This window comes from Corvus brachyrhynchos, unplaced genomic scaffold (genome assembly GCF_000691975.1).
Source record: "Corvus brachyrhynchos isolate BGI_N302 unplaced genomic scaffold, ASM69197v1 scaffold61, whole genome shotgun sequence".
NCBI classification, from domain to species: Eukaryota; Metazoa; Chordata; class Aves; order Passeriformes; family Corvidae; genus Corvus; species Corvus brachyrhynchos.
This window is the reverse complement of record NW_008236478.1, coordinates 402,700-409,520: the sequence shown is the minus strand read 5'-3', so window position 1 is coordinate 409,520 and position 6,821 is coordinate 402,700. Positions and strand designations below refer to the sequence as shown.

The 6,821-nt window shown below is 41.8% G+C and overlaps 1 long non-coding RNA gene across 3 annotated transcripts in view; it reads right to left on the bottom strand.

The window, feature by feature from the left end:
- Window positions 1-3,511: 3,511 nt before the first annotated feature.
- Window positions 3,512-6,821, bottom strand: part of LOC108444650 — a 32,069-nt gene continuing 28,759 nt past the window's right edge. For all 3 annotated transcript variants that reach the window (XR_001859281.1, XR_001859280.1, XR_001859278.1), the window contains one exon: window positions 3,512-4,065. This is a non-coding gene — a long non-coding RNA (uncharacterized LOC108444650). The remainder of the gene's footprint in view (window positions 4,066-6,821) is intronic.

Below are 6,821 nucleotides of genomic sequence, written 5' to 3'. Positions count from 1 at the left end.
TGCCTTGTGCTCCGCAGGGCAGCAGAGGGGAGGGGCCGGTCTGGGCCATGGAATTCGCGCCCGGTTCTGTGGGAAGGATCTTTTTCTCACACTGCAGCCCTAAGTTTGCGTCGTATGCGAGTCAGGCACGCTGCGTCCTAGCATTGCCTTTACTTTAAAAATTCAGTCAGATGCTAGGTGGCTGCAGCTGTTTGCTTTCTGTTAGCAACAACTTCTCTGCCCAAAGCAAAGCTGGGATCTTTAGTTTTGCGTTTCCTCACTTGCCTCTACCCCATCTTCTTTGGAGATTTATGCACTGTGGAGGCTGTTAGCATGAATTCCCAAACACCTGAGATTTCTGGTTGTGTCTTTCCCTTCTAGAGGCTACGTGCATTACAGAGATGTCGGTAATGATGGCCTGCTGGAAACAGAATGACTTCAAAGATGCACCTTGTACCGAGGAGATCCGGATGTTCTATGACTGCGTGGCAAAGGCAGAAGTAATTAAGGCCCCTTTTATGTTCTTAAAGGCTAGCAGTAGGGAAGGAGGAAGCCTCCAGTCATTTTTTGTGTGCCAGCAAGAATTACGTTCTCTGAACAATTTGATTGTGACCCATTTGAGCAACTAAGAGCAATTAAGCTGGTGAAGGATCCAGAGAGTCCTACAAGGACGAGCTGAGGGAGCTGGGGTTGTTTAGTCTGGAGGAGAGGAGGCTCAGGGGAGACCTTATTGCTCTTTACAACTACCGGGAAGGAGGTGGTAGCCAGGTGGTGGTCAGTCTCTTCTCCCAGGCAGCTGGTGATGGGACAAGAGGACATGGCCTCAAGCTGTGCTAGGGGAGGTTCAGGCTGGACATCAGGAAGAACTTTTTCACTGAGGGTGTGTTGAAACATTGGAACAGGCCGGCCTGGGAGATGGTGGAGTCACCATCCCTGGTGGTGTTCAGAAAATGACTGGACATGTCACTTAGTGCCACGGTCCAGTTAGCAAGGTGGTGATTGGTCAAAGGTTGGACTTAATGATCTTGGAGGTCTTTTCCAACCTGTTTCTGACTTTGAAGGCTAGACATTTTTGAAAAATAAATTTGATACTGTTTGGAAATCAGGGGTTTCTGATTGTGTATTATATATTAACATATTATAATAATACTATATTATAAGCTTGAAGTAAAATATTTTTCAAAATAGACTAAAGGTACGTATATGTACTAAACTTGTCCTTAAACTGGTTTCAGGTTTCCATTTTCTTTCAGTAACAGTGTCATCATTTAAATAGTTATTTACTGTTGCTGTTTGACAGCATAAGTGAAAAATTATCCCCAGTTTATTTGGTAGATGACAAAGAATCAAACAAAAATCAAAGAATAACAGAAAGTAAAAGATCTGAGTTGTTACCAGAAGTTTATATCATCATTAACTAAGAATATGGGAGGATATAATCTTTGCAAGATGTCAGTCATTAATTGCACTATTTGAAGGCCATCAGCTTGTTATTATTGAGCCAAGTGCTATGGTAAGTGTTCCTTAAAGAAACAGCATTTTTCTGAAAAAAACATCCCCATACAGTTAGTAGTAGTCTCTGGGAATGAGCATCAACTCTGCAAATAAATGGAGGTAAATATTTTGAGGGTTTTTTTTCTCTTTCAGAAAGAGCGCAAGAATCAAAATGAGGACACCCTGTCATCCAGGGGAAACTTGCCTTCAAGCAAAGTGAACAAGCTCTTGAAGAGGTTTCCTCAGATCACCCGTTATGTATAATGTACTTTATGAAAGGGACTGTGGACAAGCAATTAAAGTTGGGGTCTTTGTCAAAAAAGAGGAAAGTCAACTTGAGTGATTGTTTGATGTCAAGTGGTTTGTGGATCTTGACCCTGCTGTTGATTCCAGAGCAAAAACCACCCATCTTGAGTATCAGCTGATTTCGTTCATGAGACTCTTGGGTCTTGCAGTGTTAGGATTTCTGCAGTGTTGTTCAACTAGTCTACTTGGGTCATCACTGTTAAATAAAACCTTCTAGGCAAACATGTAAATGCATTTCCTTACAGGGTGACTTCCTCACATGCAAGTTTCTTGCCCAGCTCTGGAGCTGCTATCCAAAAGTTTTTAGGCTCGAACACTGAGCCATCTTAAAATTGATAGTAATCTCATGGCTTGTACTCTTACATGTGTCTATACACAATTCGGTGCCTCTTGAAACGTTTAAAATTCCCACTGCTGTAAAGAAAGGCTATAGAATTTAGAAAAAATCTCCAGCAAAATACCTTGTTAATGCATTGTCAGGGTTTTGAGACTGGCTAATTGCCAGGCACTCACGAAAAACTGTCCACTTACTTTCCTCTGCTATAGCTGAGAAGAGGAGGGGGAATTGAAAATTCATGAGTTAAGGATTAGGGGAAAAACACTTTAAGGCAAAACAGGTTTAAAACTTACACAGTATAAAGAAAATTTATTAACAGAATTAGAAGTAAAAAGGGTAATGAGAACTAAAATAAACCTTTAGAACACTTTTGCTTCCCAGTCCCATTCTCTTTCCACCAGCCACCCAAGGAGACAAAATATGAGGTGGTTTTGGTCAGTCTTTCACTTCCTAAAAATCTTTTTCCGGTACACATGAGGAAGAGAGTTTCTTTCTTCTGCTGTGCTGTGGGATCCTTTGCATGGGAGATAGTTCTCTGCAAACTTTTCCAGCATGGTTTCAACTTCATGTGTAGCAGTCCTGCCTGAACCTGCTGTAACGTGAGTCCCTCCCACGGGCGAAGCAGTCTTCCCACAACTGCCCAGTGTGGGTCATTTTAGTTCATGGGGTGAGCTGTTCTAGTTTGGAAGAAAGGGTCCTCTCTCTCTCTCTCTCTGTTCCTTACTAGATTACAGCTTTGCAGCATCCCCTCGCTCCAGCGTGGATTTCTCAGGGGCTGCAAGTGCATCTCTGCATCCCCCCGTGCACCTCATGAATTACAGGGAAACAGTTTGTTGTATCATAGTCCTCACCATGGCTTGTAGAAAAAATCTTAGCTCCGACACCCGGAGCGCCTCCTCCCTCTCCTTCTTTTCACTGACCTCAGTGCCACTATGTTGGTTCTCTTCATGTGTCCTCACTTTTCCCTTTTCTCTGACTCTGGAGAAAGTTGGTGTCTGTAGGTTCATTTGTTCTCAAGTTCCATCAGTTGAAAAGTTCTTTGAGAGCTTTGCTGCACTGAAAAGGTTGATTTCATCTGGACTTCATATTGGAAATTGTTCACCATGTTCATTGCTGGCCATGTGGTCCCTGCTGGCACCGTGCAGGCGGCCCTGGCTGCACAGTCCTGGCCTCGGGAGGGCCCCGGGCACACGGCCCCCCCACTGCGATGGGCCCTGGCGACCAGCTCACCACCCCTCAGGAGAAGAAAAGAGACTTTCCCCTGGTTTTTCCTTTCTTAAATATGTCATCAGAGGCATTACCAACTTGTCTAATTGGGCTAATAACCTGCCCATTATCAGAGCCTTCAGCAATTTGCTCTGTGCTGAATATAGAAGTTTCTAGCAGCTTTCCTTCCACTCCACCAAAAACCAGGCTGTGTTGAACCAACACATACATTATACATTGGTAAGTATCAAATATAATTTTAACACAGAAGTTTGTGATTTAGGCCCTCTGATTTGCAGGTGGGACAGGTATGGTGCCACATGAGTTTGATTATTTTGTCTGTATTGTAATAAAGCAAGACCAGTGTTTGACTTGGGCAACTCATAATCTACAACAAAATGTTTCATTGTCTTTTGGTAAAAAAACTAAAAGGGGGAGAGAAAGTTGAAGCATGGACTGATAATTGAAATAATGTAATTAATTTTTAGTTTTGATGAGGGGGTGGGGAGGGTGGTGTTTCCACTACAGTACTACAAAACTACAGGCAGGTTCCTGGGACCAGTACCTGGTTGGTGAGAAAAATGCAGTGTCTCGGAGAAGTGTTATAACCACTTATATCAGTAATTCTTTTGGGTGTGTAGAAAAAGCAGAGTAAGAGGGGAGTCAGGCACATACTGTGTGATTACCCACAGGTAGCTGTAGAGTTTGCTGGAGCTGAGTCCTCTGGAGCCCCAGGCTGGTATCTGCATCACAAAAAATTTGGTCAGGTGAATGCTTTCAAGTTACTGAAGCAATTTTCATTTAACTGTTACTTACAGTGGCTCATTAGCAGATTATCCACAGGGTAGCTTGTTCTTTTGTTGCTATTTCGGCATAATTGAGTCTTTCAGAGGACTTGGGGTCAGTAAGAATACAATATCCCCATCTGAGTTTGGGAAAACACTTTGGTTCTATGACATTTTGCATTTTCTGTCCAGAAGACACTGTGAAAAGGAATGCTACTTGCTGTTCCTGTTTCTGGAGGATACAAGCTAGATTGGGAGTGAGGAACTGATTCACCTCAGTTGATGATGATTTTTCTTCGTATTAAAACTTGGAATATAAGCATAGTTTTGCATCTCTTAAGATAGCACCTGTGCTGAAGGTACCAAATTCTAGTGTCTGTGAAGAACAGTCTTACGTAAGAGGCTGTAATAGAGACACTTAATACCTTTTTCTATTTTGAAATTTTGCACAGCTCCCACTAATCTGAACAGCTATTTTTGGATTATACTGCTTCATGGTGAGCATCACAAATTCAGTTGTTTGGGTTTTTGTCTAACCTTTTACATGTCTACTATAAGCTTGAAATTACTATGCTAAGGTTTTCCAATCCTTTTATTTATTGAGAGGAAGGAAACAATGCTTTTCAGGTGCACCCAGGTTTTACAGTGCTTCCTTTAAAAGTAATTGAGCAATTCTTTTGCTTCTTTTGCTGTAACCAAAAACCCTCCAGTTACTGATTGTCCTTGACAATTTCAGCTGCTGCCCATTTTCCTGTATCTCACCGTTAAGCTTATGCTGGGTGTCTAAATGCATTCTGTGATATGCTCACATTGAGGATCACTCCATTAATAGTTCATGTGCGTACCCACAGGGAACGGCACTGTTCTTTCTGAGTTGGGCTTTGTACCACCCCATGATGCTGTTGCTGGGGAGTAAAGAAATCTGACTTCTGGTGTTGAGCACACTGGTTAAGAAATTGCTGCAAAGACCTGTATGTGATTGCGTGGTGGGGAAAGAATTAAACAAAAGCTGACTAGCTGTTCTACCCTCCTAAGTCGGATTTACAGGATTTAAGCAAATCTGCTGGAATTCCTTGATCTTATTCCTGTAGCTTATAGCTTGACTATTATACTAGCTCTGGGTATGATTGCGATTGCTGTTAACTACTCCTTTTAGGCTTTCACTGTGGAGGTAGCATTAATATTTCATCTGGTCTTGATGAATAGTCATCCTGCCAGTTCAGGAGAAATAGGCTGAATTCCAGAGAGCCAGGAACATTTTAGAAGATGGGATTTGTTGTTCAGAAGGGTCAATACAGAAAAATCTGGCAAAATCAAGGCAGACTCTGTAGAGAATCATAGATGTACTGTAACAGAATTATGCATATGTCAGGGTGAGAAGGTGACTAATGTTGAACAGTGGATTTAGATGGTTACAACTACTTCAAATTTGCCCATACAGGAAAGTTCAGTTTTACATTATCTGTAGATACATTACTGGTCTAAACTACTGTAGTTATATTGGTATAATTCCCTTTTGGTCTTCCTCTTCACCTTGGAGAGTAGTCATGAGAAGCTTTTGAGAATCTGAGATCCACCTCTCTCAAGAAATGGCATTATATGTGCCAGAAAAATAGGGTAGTCTTGGTGAGAAGGAAATAGTTCCAGAAGAGAACCTACCACAGAGGAGACAACTGCAAAACCCACTATATATTTCCAGTTTGTCATTCTTCCAAAAAGTGAATACAGGCTTGGCCTTCTATTGCTTTTGGTACACTGGTCTGTGCTTCCTTTAAAATTACTTTATCTATTAAGTCGCTTTATTTAGGAAAACTTTGCCTTGAGAGGGAGGCAACTCAGAAGGTAAAGTGAGAGAAATCCAGTGCAGACTTCTGCTAGAGGTGTTAAACCCTGTGTCAGAGGCCTAAACAGTGAGCATCTCATGGGATGGAATTCTGAATGAGCATCAACAAACTCTACTAAGGAGCTAATTTCTCTGAATGCTAACAGAATTTGTGTTCCTGCTTCCAGTATATCCTTTGCTTGTGTGTTCACTGGAGTAAGTGGTTCTAAATTCTAGCACAGTCCCATATTTTTATTTTGTTTTGCTCCTTTGTGCTAGTGCTGCCTGAGCATTACAGTGGGATGTAGTATCTAAGCTATTTCCATCCTCTGTTGCCCTGATCATCTGCCTCCCTCACTATGAGGATATAGGAGATTTGCTCCTAATTAACTGAGTGTAATTCTTGGCCAAATCCACTACAGGAACAGCTCCTTTCTACCACTTAGCGACTCCTGTAAAAGATCCAGCATGTAGTGAAATTTCCTTGCCTTTGATGAGTGACTGAGAATGAGGCAACACAAAACCGTCACATGAAGTGAGTAATGGGCAAAAGTGAAGGAAGGAAAAAAAAGAGGCTTTTTGTCAAGCCAGTAGATTTTTAGCAGCCTGTTCCTTGTTTTTATGCTGAAGGTGTCTTTGGAAGTGCTACTCAGCAGACTTGGCCAGAAGTGAGCTCATTTCTTAAGGTGACCTTCATGTTTCATGCTGTAGAACACCATGAGTTAATCCCTCCAAAATCAGAATAGAAGTACAGGAAATGCCCATTAAACTGAGCTGGGAAGCAGCACAAGAAACATGTAAAAAAAAGACTTCCAAGATTGAACAGCATCAAATGAACTGATTGCCTTCTTAGCTTTAATGGTGTTTAAAGTTTGTAGCCTTGAACCCTAAT